The 21,631-nt window shown below is 41.9% G+C and overlaps 1 protein-coding gene across 5 annotated transcripts in view; it reads right to left on the bottom strand.

The window, feature by feature from the left end:
* The window catches only part of ABCG2 (ATP-binding cassette, sub-family G (WHITE), member 2 (Junior blood group)), a 128,901-nt gene extending 108,456 nt beyond the window's left edge, over positions 1-20,445 (bottom strand). Inside the window, exons 1-2 of one of the 5 annotated variants that reach the window (XM_010860185.1) lie at positions 20,096-20,445; positions 19,364-19,475 (exon numbers count right to left, since the gene is read on the bottom strand). The gene's annotated coding sequence lies outside the window, so the exon portion shown is untranslated. Of the gene's footprint in view, positions 1-580; positions 747-3,710; positions 3,922-9,922; positions 10,549-19,363; positions 19,476-20,095 lie in introns of those variants that run through there. The other 4 variants (XM_010860186.1, XM_010860183.1, XM_010860188.1 and 1 more) reach the window with 4 other exon arrangements.
* Positions 20,446-21,631: the final 1,186 nt, after the last annotated feature.

Below are 21,631 nucleotides of genomic sequence, written 5' to 3'. Positions count from 1 at the left end.
CTTGGTAATCTATAAAGATTCCCAAGTGGTACCATGATAAAGAATCTGCCTGCCAGTACAGGAGGTGCAAGAGATGTGGGTTCGAACCCTGGGTCAGGAAGATACCCTGGAGAAGGAAATGGCAACCTACCTCAATATTCTTCCCTGGAAAATCTGATGGACAGAGGAGCCTGGAGGGCTAAAGTCCAAGGGTTCCAAGAGTTGGACACGACTTTGAGAGTAAAACAACAACAATTTCACTTTTGGGGATCTAACGTAAATGGTACTACGTCTTTAATGTTCACCGCTAGTATATAGGAAAGTGGTTGACTTTTGTATATTAACATTGTTCTGCAGCCTTGCTATATCATTTACTAGTTCTAGTTTTTATTGTGTTGTTGTTGTTGTTGCTATTGTTTATTTGTTTGGATTTTCTACATAGACAATTATGTGATTTGCAACCCAAAACTGTTTTATCCCTTCCTAAATGCCATGACTTCTTGTCTTATTGCATCGCTAGGACTTCCAGTGTGATCTTGAAAGTGTGAGAGAGATCATCCTTGCCTTGCTCCTGATCTTAGTGAGAAAGCTCTTTTCTTACCAGAGGTATGAAGTTGACTGTAGGCTTTTTGTAGATTTCTTTACCAAGTTGAGGGAGTCCTCCTCTATTCCTGGTTTGACAAGAGTCCTTAATCATGAATCCATACTGCATTTTAGCAATTTTTTTATCATCTTTTGATATGATCACGTATTTTTTTTCCTGTGGCCTGTCAATGTGACAGATTACAAAAATTTAGTTCAAATGTTGAACCAGCCCTGCATACCTGAAATGGAGGCCATATTGTGTGCAATTTTGAATGAATAATCCCAAGAGAATGCACTTGTCATGGTAAACACCCTCTTCCAAAACACAAGAGATGACTCTACACATGGAAATCACCAGACGGTCAATACCAAAATCAGACTGATTATATTCTTTGCAGCTGAAGATGGAGAACCTCTATACAATGAGCAAAAACAAAACAAGGAGCTGACTGTGGCTCAGATCATGAGTTACTTATTGCAAAATTCAGACTTAAATTGAAGAAAGTAGGGAAAACCACTGAGCCATTCAGGTATGACCTAAATCAAATCCCTTATGTACATACACTGGAGATGATGAATAGATTCAAGGGATTAGATCTGGTAGACAGAGGGACACGGAGAACTGAAGAACTATGGACAGAACTATGGACATTGTACAGGAGGCAGTGATCAAGACCATCCCCAAGAAAAACAAATGCAAAAAGGCAAAATGGTAGTCTGACAAGGCCTTACAAATAGCTGTGAAAAGAAGAGAAGTGAAAGGAAAAGGAGAAAATGAAAGATATATTCATCTGATCGCAGAGTTCCAAAGAGTAGCAAGGAGAGATAAGAAAGCCTTCCTAAGCAATCAATGCAAAGAAATCGAGGAAAACAATAGAATGGGAAAGACTAGAGATCTCTTCAGGAAAATCAAAGATACCAAGGGAACATTTCATGCAAAGATGGGCTCAATAAAGGACAGAAATGGTATGGACCTAACAGAAGCAGAAGATATTAAGAAGAGGTGGTAAGAATACACAGAAGAACTATACATAAAAGATCTTCACGACCCAGATAATCACGATGGTGTGATCACTCACCTAGAGCCAGACATCTTGGAATGTGAAGTCAAGTGGGCCTTAGAAAGCATCACTATGAACAAAGCTAGTGGAGGTGATGAAATTCCAGTTGAGCTATTTCAAATCCTGAAAGATGATGCTGTGAAAGTGCTGCACTCAATATGCCAGCAAATTTGGAAAACTCATCAGTGGCCACAGGACTGGAAAAGGTCAGTTTACATTCCAATCCCCAAAAAAGGCAATGCCAAATAATGCTCAAACTACCACACAATTGCACTCATCTTACACGCTAGCAAAGCAATGCTCAAAATTCTCCAAGCCAGGCTTCAACAGTACATAAACCGAGAACTTCCAGATGTTCGAGCTGGATTTAGAAAAGGCAGAGGAACCAGAGATCAAATTGCCAACATCTGTCTAGTTGGATCATAGAAAAAGCAAGACAGTTCCAGAAAAACATCTATTTCTTCTTCATTGGCTATTCTAAAGCCTTTGACTGTATGGATCACAACAAATTGTGGAACATTCTTAAAGAGACGGGAATACTAGACCACCTCACCTGCCTCCTGAGAAATCTGTATGCAGGTCAGGAAGCAACAGAACTGGACATGGAACAACAGACTGGTTCCAAATCGGGAAAGGTGTACGTCAAGGCTGTATATTGTCACCCTGGCTTACTTAACTTATATGTAGAGTACTTCAAGTAAAATACTGGGCTGGATGAAGCACAAGCTGGAATCAATATTGCTGGGAGAAATATCAATAACCTCAGATATGCAGATGACACCACCTTTATAGCAGAAAACAAAGAAGAACTAAAAAGCCTCTTGATGAAAGTAAAAGAGGAGAGTGGAAATGGTTGGCTTATAGCTCAACATTCAAAAAACTAAGATCATGATCCAGTCCCATCACTTCATGGTAGATAGATGAAACAATATACTTTATTTTGAGGGGCTTGAAAATCACTGCAGCTGGTGACAGCAGCCATGAAATTAAAAGAAACTTACTCCTTGGAAGGAAAGTTATGACCAATCTAGACAGCATATTAAAAAGCAGAGACATTACTTTGCCAACAAAGGTCTGTCTAGTCAAAGCTTTGGTTTTTCCAGTAGTCATGTATAGATGTGAGAGTTGGACTATAAAGAAAGCTGAGCGTTGAAGAATTGATGTTTTTGAACTGTGGTGTTGGAGGAGACTCCTGAGAGTCCCTTGGACTGCAAGGAGATCAAACCAGTCCATCCTAAAGGAGATCAGTCCTGAATATTCATTGGAAGGACTGATGTTAAAGCTGAAACTGCAATACTTTGGCCACCTGATGCAAAGAACTGACTCATTGGAAAAGACCCTAATGCTGGAAAAGACTGAAGGTGGGAGGAGAAGGGGACAACAGAGGATAAGACGGTTGGATGGCATCACTGACTCAATGGACATGAGTTTGAGCAAACTCCAGGAGTTGGTGATGGACAGGGAGGCCTGGCGTGCTGCAGTCCATGGGGTCGCAAAGAGTCGGACACGACTGAGCAACTGAACTGAACTGAACTGAACTGAACACAGAGTAAGAATCAGTCCTACAGTGCTCGCTTCAGCAGCACATATACTAAAATTGGAACGATACAGAGAAGATTAGCATGGCCCCTGCACAAGGATGACACGCAAATTCGTGAAGTGTTCCATATTTTTTGGACTCTGTTGCAGAGGGAGAGGGTGGGAAGATTTGGGAGAATGGCATTGAAACATGCATAATATCATGTATGAAACGAGTTGCCAGTCCAGGTTCGATGCACGATACTGGATGCCTGGGGCTAGTGCACTGGGACGACCCAGAGGGATGGTATGGGGAGGGAGGAGGGAGGAGGGTTCAGGATGGGGAACACATGTATACCTGTGGCGGATTCATTTTGATATTTGGCAAAACTAATACAATTTGTAAGTTAAAAAAAAAAAAAAGAAATCAGTCCTACAAAACTGCCCCAGTTCACCAGCTGCAAGTCCCAGGTTTCCAGCTACAAATCAGGTGTTCCCACCATTCCCTCCTCAAGTGTGATAATTTGTTAGAACAACTCACAGAAATTGGGAAAACGGTTTACTTACTGGTGTATTATAAAGGATACAACTCAGGAACAGCCAAATAGAAGAGATCCACAGGGCCAAGACAGAAGAAGCAGCGTAGAGTTTCATGCAGTCTCTGGCTGCACCCCCACGTCTCAGCCCCTTGATGTGTACACCAATCCAGAAACTCTCCGAACTCTCCCTTAAATTAGGGGGTTTTAGGGAAGTTCCGTTACATAGGCATGATTGATTAAATCAATTGTCAACAGTTACTGATTAACCCAACTTTCAGCCTTCTATCCTCCTGGAGGTTGAGACTGAAAGTTCAACTCTGTAATCCCATGGTTGGTTTCTCAGGCAACTACCCTCATCCTCAAATTCTCTGGTGGCTAGCTAGTATAAGCTGATAGTATGTTTTCAAGAGCGACATAAAAAAATACAGTAAGAAATACATATTTGGTCTTTGCCCTTGGTTCCCGACACAGCTTCTAAAACTCTTTACTTTTTTAAGTTTTTGGCTATACTGCGTGGTGCATGGGATCTTAATTCCCTGACAAGTGTCCTCTGCATTCGAAGTATCGAGTCTTAACCACTGGACCACCACCAGGGAAGTCCCCTAGAACTCTGGTAATTTATTCAGTGATAAGACTCATAGGAGCTTCTTTTGTTATTCACCACAATCTCCTTCCAACCATACTTTGAATTTATGCTAATAACAGGACTCTTTTAATTTTCTGCATAAGTGAGATGATGGATACTGACTAAACTTATTGTGATAATCACTTCATGATGTACAACCAAATCATTATGCTGTATACTTCAAACTTACACAGTGCTAAGTTATATCAATTGTATCTCAATAAAACTAGAAGGAAAAAAAAAAGCCATTTTCAAAACCTATTTTTTCACATCCTCAGCATGTAAGTCATGTTCAAAAGAATAAAACAAGTATACAAATAATTAATATATAGTATAGAAGATAAGAGATATGCAGAAAAGAACTGTGAGAATTTAGAGAACACTTTGGACCACTTTCAAATAATTGAGATAATTTTGGATAAAACAATTCTCTTACTTGAGGGTATAATCAAACTAAGATCACACTAAGGAGAAAAATAGGATAGGCAATAAAGATAATTAGGGAAGTAGGGTACAGGGGAAAGCCTTTCTTGATCTTTGCTTCAAGATAAAAGCAAGTTTGGTCACTTTTCTTTCTAATCTATTAGTGTGTCATAAGCATTTGTAGTGATTTTGAGAATAAGAGCCCTTAGTGTAGAGCTACCCCATAATTAAATTGGTCATGCTCATATTGTGCAGGGCTTTTGTCCCAGTTTGCATAGGAAAAGTCCCTGTTTACACATATGGCTCCAAGTAATTATTAATTGCACCCCTTCTTCAATGAATATTCATTGGAAGGACTGATGCTGAAACTAAAGCTCCATTAAAGGCCACCTAATGTGAAGAGCCAACTTCATTAAAAAAAAAAAAGACCCTGATGCTGGGAAAGACTGAAGGCAAAAGCAGAAGGCGACGAGAGGTTGAGATAGTTAGCATCACCAACTCAATGGACATGAATTCAAGCAAACTCTGGAACATAGCGAAGGTTGGAGGAGCCTGCCCTACTGCAGTCCATGGGGTTGCAGAGTCGGATTTAGCAACAGAACAACAAAAAGCTTTAGATAGGGTATTCCCAGGTGGCTCAGTGGTAAAGAATCCGCTTGCCAATGCAGGAGACACAGGAGATGCAGGTTCTATCCCTGGATCAGGAAGATCCCCTGAGTAGGAAATGGCAGCCCACTCCAGTATTCTTGCCTGAAGAATCCCCATGGACAGGAGCCTGGCAGGTTACAGTCCATGGGGTTGCAAAGTGTCTGACACGACTGAACAACAGAGCACGCACGCAGCTTTAGATGAAGGAAAAAAGTGATCTTTTGCTAGACTCTGGTGCCCTCTTGTGATTAAAGCATAAAAAGTCACTACAGAAGCAAAAGTGCTTTCCTTGAGGTTACGATGGAAAATTTCATATTCTGATCTTGTTTATTTTGAGAGAAGAAACCACTGCAAAATGTGAACATCCCAGAGTGGATCATCTACTCACTTCTCCCAAATCTCAGCTTTGAGTTTCAGGTCACCAGACTTCATCACTGGCTACTTTCCATGGCTGCTGCTATCTTTGGACTCTGTGACCTCTTCTCCCATTTATCAGTAACTGAGACACTATTGCTGTCTCTAACAAACACTACTTCTATCTTACCTCTCAGTGAATTCAGTATACACATAGGTGATTTTCCCAGCATGCTGATCTCCGCCTACCTTGAACTTCTCTAGAGACACTAGAGACATTTGTTTACTCTTCTCCAAGAACGTTAATGGTATTTATGTAGTTGGTCTACCTACTATGTTTCAGGCACAGGCTTCCCAGTTGGCTCAGTGGTAAGAACTCGCCTGCCAATGCAGGAGACATGGGTTCAATCCCTGGTCAGAAAGATCCCCTAGAGAAGGAATTGGTAGTCAACTCCAGTATTCTTGCCTGCAAAATCCCATGGACAGAGGAGCCTGGCAGGCTATAGTCCACGGAGTCACAAAAGAGTCGGATACGACTTAGCGACTAAACACCAACAAGGCATGTTTTAGGCACAACATTAGATATTGAGGATAGGACAGTGAATGAAACAGAACCCTGGTCTTGGAAGAAGACAGATAATAAACAGTAACTCAATCTAGATAGTCTAGTATGTTAGAGGTGAGAAGTCCTGGAGAGAGGCACATGGGGAAGGAAGCAGTAGTCTAGAAGGCAAAGGAAGGTTTTGCAATTTTAAATAGACCAGAGGAAAACATTTAGGCAAAGGGAATGGAGGCAGGAGTATGTCTAGCATGTGAGAGAAGCACCTAGGCAGCCAGTGTGGATGGAGGAATTATTTCTCTCAGTGGTCCCCACAGCCACACGTTCTGGCTCTGTATTACTGGCTGCTGGTTTAAGGCATGTACCCAATGCTGTGGGTTTCCCTGGTGGCTCAGCCAGGAAAGAATCTGCCTGCAATGTGGAAGAACTGGGTTTGATCCCTAGGTTGGGAAGATCCCTGGAGAAGGGAATGGCTACCCACTCCAGTATTCTTGCCTGGAAAATCCCATGGACAGAGGAGCCTGGTGGGCTATAGTCCATGGGGTCACCAAGAGTCAGACACAACTTAGCAACTGAACAACAAGAACAGCAGCCACTTAGGGAAGTGAAAACTTTATTATTAGCTCACACTTTCTTCTATGCTGCCGTGGCTACTTTGTATATTGACCCATTGATGGGATACCTGGAGAAGGAGGCTTCCTGACATTTACTAATACATCCTCTTGATCATCTGATTATTTTTTTACACCCCCCACCATTGGAGCTTCCCAGGTGGCGCTAGTGGGAAAGAACCTTCCTGCCAATGCAAGAGATGTAAAAGGTGAGGGTTTGATCCCTGGGTCAGGAAGATCTGCTGGAGAAGGAAATGGTAACCCACTCCAGTATTCTTGTCTGGGAAATCCCACAGACAGAGGATCTGGTGAGCTACAGTTCATGGGGTCAAAAAGAGTCGGACACTCTTAGGCATATATTCAGACAAAACTATAATCTAAAAAGAAACATGCACCCCTAGCAGCACTATTCACAATAGCCAAGACATGGAAACAACCTAAATGTCCAGATGAAGACATAAAGAAGATGTGGTACACATATACCATGGACTACTACTCAACCATAAAAAAGAATGAAATAATGTCATCTGCAGCTACACAGATGAACCTAGAGATTATTATACTAAGTGAAATAAGTCAGAAAGAGAAAGACAAACACCATATGATATCACATACGTGGAATCTAAACCAGAAATGTGTTATTTCAAGATACTGACTGAAGCTATGCCTGTAGTCTCAAAGCATGCTCTCTGGTTGGTAGCGTTAAAATCACCTGGCAGCTTTTAGGTATGTGAATTCTTAGGCCTAGTCCTAGATCTACTGAATCAGATCTCTCAAGTTACGACCCAGAAATCTGAGTTTTAGCAAACTCCCCAGGTAATTTTCAGTCAAAATAAAGTTTAGAGGCCCTCCTCTAAAATGTTTACCCCTGGGAACTAAAGGTTTTAATGGATATAAAGGTTGTGACAAACACACTAAAAATTTTGACAAAACAAGTAGAAAAAGGACTCTTTTTAAGGCACAAAGGTTTCCAATTTTGACAGGGAAAGCCAATGAACTCTAGTAGAGAACAATAAGGGCTGTCATAGGTCTTAAGGGGATGCTTGGGAAGACGAAGAAAAGTACAGGATAAACCTGAACTTAGAGCAAACAAGCGAGTTTAATTTCAATACACCCACTAACCGGCTGTGTGCCTCCTCACAAATCGCTTAACAAGAACTTCATTTTCCTCCATGACAGGTAAAAACAAAAATCCCCTTGACATGACATATCCCCATGATAGTTGTGAAAAATCAAGCAAGGTAAAGTATGTGACCATGCTTTGTATGGAAGGATAGCGTAGTGATCATTTCATTTTCTGCAGTATCTCTTTACAAAAGAGTATAGGCATTTTCCCTCTACTGAGGGAATGGATAGGACTTTTGAGTCACCTACAATGACTTAAGAGAACCCTACTTTCTTTAGTGAAGGTTGCAGGAGATACACAGCCAGAATGAAAGCTTGGAAAGACAGGGAAGTGGCCTCACTGGAGAGAATGGGGCTAACGTGCTGACAGATGCTAGTAGGAATATATGTTTCTGAACTCTGAATATATGTTATAGGTTGTATGTCTCTGAACTCATTTGTAGCTTTACAATTTCTCCCCCCAATAAAAGTTCATGAAAACCTAGCTTAGGCTGATGTTCAACCCCATGTACTTCTTACTGCCTACAAGTGGTTTCCCATTATATGGGCTGTTTACAGTAGCTACTGTTCTGATTGGTCAGAACAGTAGCCATATAGGTTGTTAAACTTGTATGTAACTCCTCTGTTATACTCCATAATAGAAAGGAAAGTTATCTGAAGCTTATTTCAAACAGAAGCAATTCCCCTCTGTCTGAGATAGTTTAAATGGATTCATACTGGGCCTCACCAGGTCTGTTCATGCCACTGACCTTTGATTCCACTGACTATCCTTGACTCGATGACAAATAGTTTCAGCATGTACTTTAAAACAACACAAATTTTAATTTGCCTATTCTATCTTAAGCACATTTCTCTAGCTGAGGAAGACGCAAGCTACCACTCTAGAAAAACTCCCATGCATGTCGGAAAAAGAATCCTATTTTCAGGCTGGGGTTTCTTTTATTCATTTTGCAAACTTGACTTCCACGGCCATCACTTTCCTTTCTTTCCCTGTTTTTCTCCCACTACTGTTTTCTACCCTCAGCAAGGCACACTTCCTATTATTTATTTTTTTCCTTCTTGGCTTGGCACTTTTGGGTTAAAAGCAACTTTCAGATAAACATGTACCATTTAGGGCAGGGAGCTATTCAATTTAAAGAGGAACACTCTCACAAGATGATAAAACATATCAATTATATTCCTTGCTCAAATTGACTTTAAATCATATCATAGATGTATATGCCTCACAACCTTAACCTCCAAATGGGAGGAGGAAGACATCAGTTATTTTTCTAGATGCATAATTTTCAATCGAAGCTGAAATATTCAAGTGACCACTAGTTATCCCAGTTAAGGCATGATATGACTACTATTCCCCAAACTGCAAAAATATTTCTGGCTCTGCTCAAAGTGGTCCATGCAATCTAAGGAGCAGACCAACATTCTGTCTCACTTGGGGTGACATGGCTTACCATATCTAGGAACTATTTAACACAACCCCCCAAACTCTGAGCTAGTCCATCAAAGCAAGTCAATCTGGGCACTAACAGTGTCTCATTTTCCTTCCAGGTGCTCTACACAAATCATGTGCTCAGCCAGACACCTTGATTCTGCCAACATTTCCCAACTGCTTGCCCTACAGAGCAATAAACCTAGAAGGTTTTAAGCCATTATTACTCTGTTTCATGGGCCAGCAGCACTGAGGTCATCTGGGCACTTCTCAGAAATGCAGAATCTCAAGCCACCCTAGATCCACTGAATTCTGCTGCTTTTAAACAAGATCTTCACGTTCATATGCACATTCAAGTTTGAGAAGTACCATTTTAAAATGACACACTCGTTAAAGAACATACCGAAAAAGAATCAAGACTCTCCACTCAGTACGAACATTTGAAAAACAAAAACAGACAACTCACCTCAGTTATGATCTGTGATGTTGGAAGGAAAACAGCCCAAACCTCTGTAGAGAGGCAGTGGGGATACAGAGAAGATTTCGACTCTTGTCGGCTTTCTCATAGAAACTTCAAGCAAGAGCCGCATCTATTAACAGTCCAGGAGCTTCCCTTCCTGCCAGCTTTCAAGGCACAAGAGAAAGTATCAGAGAGGAACCTTATCAGCCCCCTGCAACTACCAGAAAGACTGAGGCTTTCCAAACAAGCTAGTCTTGGGAAAATGTCCAGTTCTCATATCTAATTGACTTCCTTTTTTCTCCACTGTTAGCTGGTTATTAACCACAGTTCCTTCTCCATCACTCGGATTCAAACTGACAACCTAATGCTTCTAACCAGTCTGAGATCTTTTTCTGGTGTTCCTGGCAAGGAGATGGGAAAAGGAAAAATTCACGTGTCAGAGATATCCTTTTTGTGCAATAGAATCCCGACGACAGCATCTCTGACAATAACGGCAACTTTAATAAGGACTAATTAAAGCAATTTGAGCAAACAGTTTTCTTCTGTGTAAACTTCCTGTCTTCTGCTACCTCTGACATAATGTGGTCTCCTTTTACAAGCTCTGCCTTCTAGCAAAAGTGTGCAAGCAGGAAGATAACACTAATTCAGAAAGGAAGTGAAAGAAACCAAGCACAGACAGTGTTAGGTTGCATTGCAAAAGCCCACTAGGGATTTGAAGAGAGAAGTTTTATTTGGAACACACCATCCTTCTAATGTTCTCTTTCCTAACCCAGAAGTATAATAGGAAGTTAAGGCTGTATTAAGCAGGCATTTCATATTCTGAAAACATGAAGCATGTCAAGTGACAAAATATGACATATACTAAGAGCTTCTGGCTCCATTCTTTACCAGCCATGACAAGTTTTTATTTTTTATTTTTAATCCAAGCCTTCTCAATATAAACCTGCAGTAACAATAATGCATTCCTTAGAGTTGACATAACAATATAAAGAGATCCCTGAAATGCTGATTACTAAATCAACCTTGCCAGAAGTCCTCTTTGGAATCAAGTGCTAATTTTCCTCTCTGTGGTGCATACCTAAGCACAGGTCAGGCAGTCAATGGATTGCCGATCATGGATAATGGATCCTTACTCCCTACTGATAAAGACCCATGGTCAACTCAGTTAAGGTGACTGAGTGAACTCATAGCAAGTCGAAATGTCAAAGTGTTAGTCATTCAGTTGTGTCTGACTCTTTGCAACCCCATGGACTGTAGCCTGCCAGGCTCCTCTGTCCATGGGATTTCCTAGGCAAGGATACTGGAGTGGGTTGCCATTCCCTTCTCCAGGGGATCTTCCCGACCCAGGGATCGAACCTGGGTCTCCCGCATTGTAATTGGATTCTTTAACACCTGAGCCACGAGGGAGGCAAAGCTCAGAATAATTGGGCTCAAACTCTCATAATTGCCATTTGTTCCAGAACAACAAACATTACATAAGTCCTTAATGAAGAAGTAAATGAAGCCATTGTTTCCATTAAGGTAAGTCTAAATGATTCTAATTTAAGAAACATTGCTTTTCTGAGAGAAGGTAACACAAATTTAATTTTTAAGTTTCCCCCCGTGTTTCATGCAACACGTAATTTTATGTTATTAAATGTAATATTAAGACAATAGTAATTCAACATGGAAAGGAAAGAAGCAACGAGGCAAATTAGAACTTAAATATTCCAGAATTTTTGCTGGGAAAATGCCATGGACAGAGGAGCCTGGTGGGCTACAGACCATGGGGTCACAAAGAGTCAGACACGACCAAGCAACTGAGCACACACACACACAAACACATACACACACACACACACACATTTACCAATAAAGGTATGGTTAAACAAAATGTAGCATATGTGTACAATAGACTATTATGTAATAGTTAAAAAGGAATGAAATAGAAATATGTGTACTATCATGACAAAGAAAGGTCTCCAAGACACGTCAATTATAAAAACCAAGTTGCTAATTAACACAAGAATATTGATCTTGGAGGAAGAGCAGTGAGTGGTCCTGAAGAGAGATCTTAGTTCCCTGCCCAAGAATTGAACCTGGGTAACCTGGATGAAAACTAGGAATCCTAGCCATTAGATTGCCAGGGGCTAGAGGCTAGAAGCAAAATGGCCCTGTGGTTTTCCCTCATTTGAAAGCAAGACTGTTTCAAGAAGGCAAAAGCTGTAAAAACACATGCAAAGTTTATTATTAGAGATACAACACAATGTATGGGAAAGCACACTGAAAAATTGTTAATTTATGTCAAAAGCAGGGCAGAGATACACATCCAGAGAGAAAGGGTCCGGGCATCCTCTCTCATGAGGAGTGCAGGAAGTCAGAAACTAGGCAGAGATACACACCCGGAGAGGAGGGCAGGCATCCTGAGCGAAGAGAAGCACAGTAAGAAGGTGCTGCAAATCCCTTATATACGGCGGTCCTTCCGGGTCTTTGTATATATTTAACCAATCATCTTGTTTCTCTCTTCACATCTGATTGGTCCTAGGACCCTCTCCAAGAGAGTCCTTGCGGAGCACAATATTTTTCTAAGATAGATCCCACTGCAGAGGCCTATGGATGCATGTCCACACTTATGGGGTGGGGACCCCTCCTTTTTTAGACCCCCAAGAAGCCTTCCTGTACATGTATAGACAGGGAAGTCTTCCTTGACCTCAGGAGAGGGCACCTTATCTCTTTACTTTAGCAGAGCTCAGCTTTTGCCACCAGCTTTGTCCTTGAAGTGTCTGGGTAAGAACAAAGCTTGAATTTTACTCTGCTTGACAAACACCTGATATCTGGCCCCGTGTGTGTGCTCACTCGGTTGTGGCTAACTCTTTGTCACCTCATGGACTACAGCCTGCCAGGCTCCTCTTTCCATGGGCTTTCCTAGGCAAGAATACTGGAATGGGCTGCCATTTCCTTCTCCAGGGGATCTTCCTGACCCAGGGATTGAATCCACGTGTCCTGCGTCTCCTGCATTGCAGGTGGGTTCTTTACCACTGCACCACCTGGGAAACTGTCCCACCCAGAGGTCCCCTGTCTCCTACCTCCCCAGTGAATATAAGTTCACTGGGCTTCCCTGGTGGCTCAGCTGGTAAAGAATCCGCCTGCAATGCAGGAGACCTGGGTTCAGTCCCTGGGTTGGGAAGATCCCCTGGAGAAGGGAATGGCTACCCACTCCAGTATTCTGGCCTGGAGAATTCCATGGACTGTATATTCCATGGGGTCGCAAAGAGTCAGACACAACTGAGTGACCTTATTTTTTTATGTTAAAATGCACACATGTAGACAGAGACACACACACATATCCTCACAAAACAAAATTGTGTATTTCTATTTGTACCCATCTATGCATGTAATCATGGAGAAAAGCCTTTAGAAAGATATGACCCCAAATGGCAGCAATGTCTGGGAAGTATAGGTTTAGGAAGTGGAGATACTGTTTTGAAAATACATATCTCTATTGTTCAAATACTTCTCACAATGTATTCGTCTATTTTCCTATTTCTCTTAAGAGTAAAAGCCAAACACCTTTACAATATGTATCTTCCACCCCTACTCTGACCTCATGTTCCCCTTTACTAATTGTAATATAGCGAGACATATCTCCGTTATAGCTCAAATATACACACACTGACCCACTTCCTGGCCAGTGCCCTAGCTGCTCTGGGCAATTCTTCCCCTATTCATCTATTTAGCTCATTCTTTCACTTCCTTCAAGTTTTTCCTCAAATGGTAACTTCTCATGAGGACTACTCTGACCAACTAAAAATTGCAATTCCTCCTACTAGCATTCTTGATCTGCCATATCTTATTTTTGTTACTAGCACTTATTACCTTCTAACATATTATGTAATTTCCTTACTTATTATATCTGTATTTCTGATTCCATTAGAATATAAGCTCTATGGGGGTATGAATGTTTATTGCTTTGTTCATTGACAGAGCCTTAGTTCCTAGGATTGTACCTAGTATACCAGTAGGAACTTGATAAAATATATTAATCAATTCACAAATTGTCACAAAAATATATTTGTGTATGTTTAAAATAAAAGATATCCACCAATCCACAAACAAAAAGTCAGAACAAAATGTTTAAGGACTCACTGGGTTCTGTGAAATAAGATTTGAACATCTTTGGTTTAAAGTTATTAAATAAGATAAAATATACGGGAAGGCAGCTTTTTGAATGGAATCCCTTCTCTTGACTTGGGCACACTATCTAACAATGCATATTATCTTGTCCTGGATCACCTATTTTCCAAGCAACTGGGAATAAGCTAATCATTCCTAGGAACTTCTGTGAAATCCCTAGCTATTTCTTTACAAAGGCAAAGAACCGCTGACTATCCCTTATTTCTTATAAAGGAAGTATTGTGTCCAGGTGAAGAGGTGTAGTAAAAATCCTATCTAATTCTTGGAGGCCTCCTTTATCTTTCACAAATACGTATATCCCTTAAATGTACATAGAGTTTAATTCCCAATTTTGTTTGAGTAGATACTGAACACTTTGGAATAGGAAAAGTGAGAAAGGTTTCAGCCAGCCAGCCTCATCCTCTAACTCAAAGAACAATGAAGTCCTTCAACTAGAGAAGACTTTTTTCTAATCAGAATCCATGGCATGGAATAGGGAGGAAGCTAATCCAAATTATCGAGGTGGGGAGTTCAAGAAGATGGTCCCCAGGCAAATATTTTTGCAGTCTTGTTTTTCCCTCGACTTTAACCATTCCTCAGTGCTCTGAGAGGCTGTAACAGACAGCAGTGCTTAGGTCAGTTATTTGAAAATGGTGGAAGGACCTTTGATATTATGCAAAACTTGTTTCGTTTTCCAACCTGTGTTGGTTTATGATGGAGTCTTCAGAATTCTCCAGAATCCATCCATGCAAATTTATGATGATCTATTCCTTTGTTCCAGGGTATGGAAAAGTTGCTCCAAATTTTCTTTAATGTTTAGAAGCAAACTCAAGACAGTATTGTTTATAGAGTCAAAAATCCTATGCTGCATACTTTTATTATCAAGACTGTCAATGACTATGTACAAGTACCTCAGAACTCATAGTTTGTGTTTCTCACTTTGCCAATTATAAGGTCCTCCAGAGTTAAAGACCACATCTTAGGTTTTGTAGTCCCACAGTATGGTGCTGTTCACATGGTAATCATTTAACTGAGACTTACAGTCATAATTATAAACCATACGATAATATAAACAGAGGCTATGAACATTACTTAAAATCACTCTTGTGGCAGAACTTTGAAACACCAAATCTGCTTCCATGGTGCTTTAAAAATTTTTAAAGCCAAACACCACAGCAGAAAAGCAGTAATTCTGACAGATTTTTCTTGTAAATTCTTCATACATGTTTTTTATGTTCTGAACCGGCAGCACAAGAAACTCTAGGAGAGAAGAGGGACTCAAATCAACGCAATCATTTTTACTGAACCAACCAACCCCACCTCTCTTTATTGCCTCCCACGTTGGTATGGTTGTTAATAAATATTTAGAGTTTAAGAAATCTAGGTACAATAGTTTATGACTGGTGCCTTGATCACCTCTATAAAGAGAGACTCTCAAGAGGGAAGCACTGCCTGATGACTCAAAAACTGAAGATTTAGACAACAAATGCAGCAAATTTTATATATTTACATAATTACACATGTGTATGTTTGTATATATCTATGAAGTAGAGAAGGCAAGGGAAAGTGTCATAAAGGAAGGATATATTTAAAGAGTAAAAAAATCAGAATCAATCAATGTGCCCCATGAGAGAGGAATGTGACAAACTGCGGTATATGAACCACAGTCATAAAAATTAATAACAACCGTATGGTCTACACTGATCATGGCATATGGGAGGAAAAATGTTTGCTCTGCCCTCTTAGGTTTCCTTCCTGGGGACCTCTGAATTAAGCTGACAAAAGACAAAAGGAGGAAAAAAGGGCTTATTCATACGGAAATAGCTAGTAGCTCACTGGTTAAAGATAGGAGCTTATGTACCTAACTTAGTAGGGGAAGAAAGGAAATGCAGAAAAAATCTTCTATGGAAAGAACAAGTGAGTTTCTGTAGGAAAGACAAATGGATTTTTAGGAGAATAAACTGGAGATAAAGTTTGATATAATATTTGTTTGTGAAAATGCAAGTGGTCTTTTCTGTCTTCATGGCCATGAAACTCCCAGAGAGATTTACAGTATATTTACTTTTATCTCTCTCCTAGGAATAAGCCCATCCTGAAGAGGGAATTTATGACAGCCTCATTTCTCAAAAGTTTCTGCTTTTTAATAAGATAAGGGAAATGCTGAGAAGGCTTCTTTCTGTATCTGTTGATTCTTAATTGCATTCAGCTCAAATTAATCCTCATGCCAAAGTGGCATATTGGGGAAGGACATATCCTGACCCTTTCAGTATAAAGTTATATTAAGTGAAGAAAATCAGAGCTAAATTAGCATGAACGTATTCACTGATTTTCAAATACAAAAAAAGTATGCATAAGCACGGCAGAGATGAGAAATCAGTTTGGGGAAAAGAAAGTAGTGTTTTAATAGTCATTATTAACTTTCTTATTCTATAAGTTTACTGAAGTTCATAGCCGTCAGTCATTTTTTTAGGTGAGTGAGGAAAAACTATGAGAATGTTAAGAAGAAATTGGCACTTTCCTGGCCATCTGGTGGTTAAGATCCTGTGCTTCCACTGCATAGGGAGAGGAATGCATCCCTGGTCAGGGAACTAACATTCCTCATATGGCCAAAGGAAAAAAAAAAAAGAAGAAGAATTTGGTTAGGGAGAGAGATAGTAAAAAAGAAAAAAGCAGAAAGGTAGTGAGAGGGAAAAAAGCACAGAAGTGGACCGAGAAAAAACAGAGATGTTTTATGCCACAGTGAAAGGCAAAATGACACCTAGAGAAATAGGAAATAGTGGCAGAAAATGGGATACAAATTACTTCATAGGTTGTGTATTAACTATTTAATGTCTCTCAACAACCCATGTGGTATAATCATCCCCGTTTTACAAATGACAAAACTGAGTCATCTGTTAAATAACTGGGCCAAATAACTGCTCAGTTTTTCAGGTAAGGAGGTCAGGATTCAGGAAACTCCAGACTGGACCATTTTGCTTTGACCCCTCTTACGCAGACAAGCCAACATTTCAGAAGATAAGTTTCCATCATCCTCTGAAATAGTAACAACTGATTCAGCAACTTCACATAGATCTTTGTGACATCTAAAATAGTTTTTTGCCTTTACTTTGATAAGTTTATTTTCAAAGTAAATATTTATTTTCCCCCAGATTCTAAAGCCTTCCATCTTTGGAGAAATGACAGTGCCTTTCCCTCTCATCTACACCCCTATGGTAGAGCACATTTATTCATTCCTTCCTTCATTCAGCAAGCTGAGTGCCCACTGTGGCAGGTCTGCAACAGGTGCTGTGTGTGTGCATGACTGAGTAAAACCACCTAGGCCCTGTCTTCAAAAACTGCACAGTGACCTACGGATATACACTCAGTCACTTCAGTCATGTCTGACTCTTTTGTGACCATATGGACTGTAGCCTGCCAGGATCCTCTGTCCATCGGATTCTCCAGGCAAGAATACTGGAGTGGGTTGCCATGCCCTCCTCCAGGGGATCTTCCCAACTCAGGGATCGAACCCCCCTCTCTTGTGTCTCCTGCATTGCAGGAGTCTTTACCCGCTGAGCCACTGGGGAAGCCCCATGGGGTACAGCTTGGAACAATTTCTGGATTAACACCTAATAAACTGTGTGACCTTGAAAATAAGAGGTTTACTATTAGAAAACCAAATTCTACTGTTCTCTGACTTTCCAAATTGAAACCTTGAGGCAGGGATTCTCTTCAATGAACTTGGTTTTAGGCTTTGGCAGTAGACAAGCTTCTCATTATGTTTTATTGTCGTTCAGTTGCTAAGTCATGTCTGACTCTGTGACCCATTAACTGCAGCACTCCAGGCTTCCCTGTCCTTCATTATCTCCCGGAGTTTGTTCAAACTTATGTCCATTAAGTTGGTGATGTCATCCAGCCATCTCATCCTCTGCCACACCTTCCTCCTCTTACCCTCATCAAAGTGATGTCTCTGCTTTTGAATATATTGTCTAGATTTGCCATCGTTTTTCTTCCAAGGAGCAAGTGCCTTTAATTTCATGACTGCTGTCATCATATGCAGTGATTTTGGAGCCCAAGAAAATAAAATCTGTCACTGTTTCCACTTTTTCCCCATCAATCTGCCATGAAGTGATGGAACCAGATTCAATGATCTTTGTTTGTTTGTTTTTGATCTTAGTTTTCTGAATGTTGAGTTTTAAGCCAGCTTTTTCACTCTCCTCTTTCACCCTCATCAAGAGGCTTTTTAGTTCCTATGTTTAGCATCAGGGAAATATCACAGTGTAAAGACGTTGTAGGACCTACAAAAACCCTTAGACTTGGATATTCTTAATTATCATTGTTTCTTACTTCAAGTACCACTGTCGTACTTCCTCAGCCATGCCATCCTAGCTTGCTAGAACTGACTGAATAAGATCTTCATATAATGGTGCTGGGCCCACCTGCCCACTTTGGTTGTAATTTTAGAAACCTTAAGGCTTCATTTCTTAGTAACACAGTGCATTTTTATTCTTTCCATGATTCATCACTTTGGAAGGGTGTACACTCAAGCACTAAGATAAGGTTCAGGAATGAGATAATAACTTCTCTATTTTAAGCATGTCATTCATGCATTCCAAACTTTACCAAATGCCTACTGTGCTGTTAGGATTATTTAGGAAAGAGACCTAGCCCCTGCCCTCAAACAATTCACCCTAATGGTGAAGAAAGAGAAGGAAACAAAGAGTTCTGACACAGGGTAACAGGTGTTAGAATAGAAGTAAATATTGGATGGCAGAGGACTAAATGGAAGGGACATTTAGACTGAAGGAATGGCAGAATAAAACATCCGATGGGACATGACATCTGAACTTGAAGTTTACCTGGGAAAGAAGTGGGATTGTGTTACAGGGAGAGAGAAGAACGTACACAGGCTGGGATAAAGTTCAAGAAGGAAAGTTAGAAAAAATGACAAGGGAGTAGAGGCAGGGAATAGACCAGGAAGGAAGGGCTTTTTTTTTTTTTTTAATGCAATGCTAAAGTGTTTTAAATTATCTGGGAGGTGAGATTGAAAGAATGCAAACATGTGTGTGTGGTGATCAGCATGTGGAGAATGGACAGAGGGAGCCTGACACATTTCCCGATTACTCTATTCCTCCTGGCTTTCAATGAACAACTGCAGCATTCTCAGTTCCTTCTGAAATATTTTCCCACCTAATTCTTAATATATAAGTGCTTATTAACCTTACCTGACTTCTGTTGTGGAAAAATTTGCAGTAATAGGGCTGTGTTTTAATCCCTAGCTGCACCCTTAGGCAGTAACTTTTTGTATTTTGTTACCTGCAGGAGTTTAGGCCTGTGCAGAAGTCCTATCAAACGAGCCATGGGTTGGAACTGAGACTCTCATAGGGTGGAGGCGGCTTCCCAGGTGGTGCGGTGGTAAAGAATCCACCTGCCAATGCAAGAGACGCAGGAGATGAGGGTTCTATCCCTAGGCTGGAAGATCCCCTGGAGAAGGAAATGGCAACCCATGCCAGTATCCTTGCCTGGAAAATTCCATGGGCAGAGAACCCTGGTAGGCTACAATCCATGGGGTGTTAAAGAGTCAGAGGCGACTGAGGACACACACACACACACACACACACACACACACACGGCAGAGGCAGCTGTTCCCTCCATTTGCCTGTCACACTCTGGGGAAGTATCTCCTCTCTCCAAAGTCAGAAGTGTGTGTATTATCTAGAAATGGCCATGCCAGCTGACACAATCTCTCAAAACCAGCTCCTCCCATTATACAGTTAGAGAGCTGATCCTTCCTTTAGTATAGACTTTGGTCTCTGACTAGCTAAGGAATGGTTCTCTTCAGGATCCTGCCATCCAAACAGCAAAAATGTGTCAGTTTGGACACACATAGCCACTCATGCCCACCATTTAAGCAAGAGCTAGGAACAGGGCAGTTCCTGGGGATGAGGATTTGTCTGAAATCTCAGACAAGTCCTTTCATCTCTTCAGTATTATCTGCAAAGACAGTTAATACATAGCAGTTGCTGTGTTGTGCTGCCCAGAACATACCTCCAGGACCGAGGAACTACAGGGTCTCGCTGGTTGCGGGGACACTATCAGGGGCATAGCTCTCATCCCGCACTCCTCTCCAGCTATTTTCCCGGGCAGATGAGCGCTTCCCCGCCGCCACCAGCCCCATCCTCTTTCCGAACAGTCGGCCCCCCAGCAGTCGCTGGAGGATGTCGGGGTGTAGAAGCCAGTTCCGCCAAGCCCACCCGGGGCGCACAGAGAAAAGAAAGCCGGCAGGAGGCGGGACCAGCGAGCGCCTCCGCGCGCGATTCTCTCAGCTTTGGTATTTAGGCTACGTTCTCTGTCAATCCGGGGAGATTGACACCGCGGGGCGGGGAGAGGAGAGGAGAAAAGGACTTAGGGTGGATGGAAACCGAGAAGAAACAAAGCGGAAAAGGAGGACCGGAAGGGCAGCTAGCTGTTCGGACCGTTTTCTGGCGCAGGTCCGGGGCTCCGCCAGGCCCTCCCGAGGCGCAGCCGCTAGACCAGTGGAGCGGGGGCCGGAGGGGCGCCGGGCCGGGGATACAGGGGTTCCGGGCGGGGGATGGAGGGGCGCGGGGCGGGGGTTACAGGGTCTGGGCGCAGCCTCTCGCCCCCTTCCTGAGAGTGAGCAGAGAGCCCCACACCGCTATTCTCGTCTCTGCCTATGAAGCCAGGATGCGAGCTGCTCCGGGTGTACCTGGTTGGGGAATCCGAGGCAGCAGCCTTAGTCACCACCTGGGGCCAGGCACCACCCACAGTGCTACTTGTTCAGTGCTGGAAGGCCTTGAGATGCAGTGAATGGGCGCCCTACTTTTTTCCGTGCTCTGCATTAACTTGCCGCGTTTGCTTTGAAAGTATTTCCCCTCCGGATACGGGGGTACGACCTGTACAGCTGCACAGGACCCAGCTGGTGACTCAGATGGTAAAGAATCTGCCTACAATGCGAGAGACCTAGGTTCAGTCCCTGGGTGGGGAAGATTCCCTGGCGGAGGGTATGGCAACCCACTCCAGTATTCTTGCCTGAAGAATCCCTTGGACAGAGGAGCCTGAAAGGCTACAGCCCATGGGATTGCACAGAGTCGGACACGACTGAGCGACCAACACTGTCACGAAATAGTAACCAGTCCTGCCTTTGGTCGCTTGCCTCCTAGTCACCTGGTCCTTGAAAGAATCTACCCTTGATTTGTGAACAAGGTTCAGTGACTTCACTGGTTAGATCTCTGTTGGCTCCAAACATTTTTGCTTCACCTGTCTAGGTCAACACTGATGTCCTTCTGGAAATGTTGTGGAATCCTGAGTTGCAAAACACACCTCAGGGGACACTCAAGACTGGAGTACAGTTTATTATGCCAGCAGGTCCAAGGGGAATCAGTTCCCAACAAGGACCCTGATGTTTTTGAGAGGCCCAGTTTTACACACACACACACACACACACACACACACGTGACTGGTTACATGTTAACAATCTTTATGTTGTATATGATTGAGTTTTACAAGTAGGTGCTAGGAGAACAAACAATTAAGGTTAACGGGGGAGGTGGGGCCGGGAGGGGG

Source organism: Bison bison, unplaced genomic scaffold, assembly GCF_000754665.1.
Source record: "Bison bison bison isolate TAMUID 2011002044 unplaced genomic scaffold, Bison_UMD1.0 scf7180017864464, whole genome shotgun sequence".
NCBI classification, from domain to species: domain Eukaryota; kingdom Metazoa; phylum Chordata; class Mammalia; order Artiodactyla; family Bovidae; genus Bison; species Bison bison.
The sequence above is the reverse complement of the archived record's forward strand: the minus strand, read 5'-3'. Positions and strand labels throughout refer to the sequence as shown.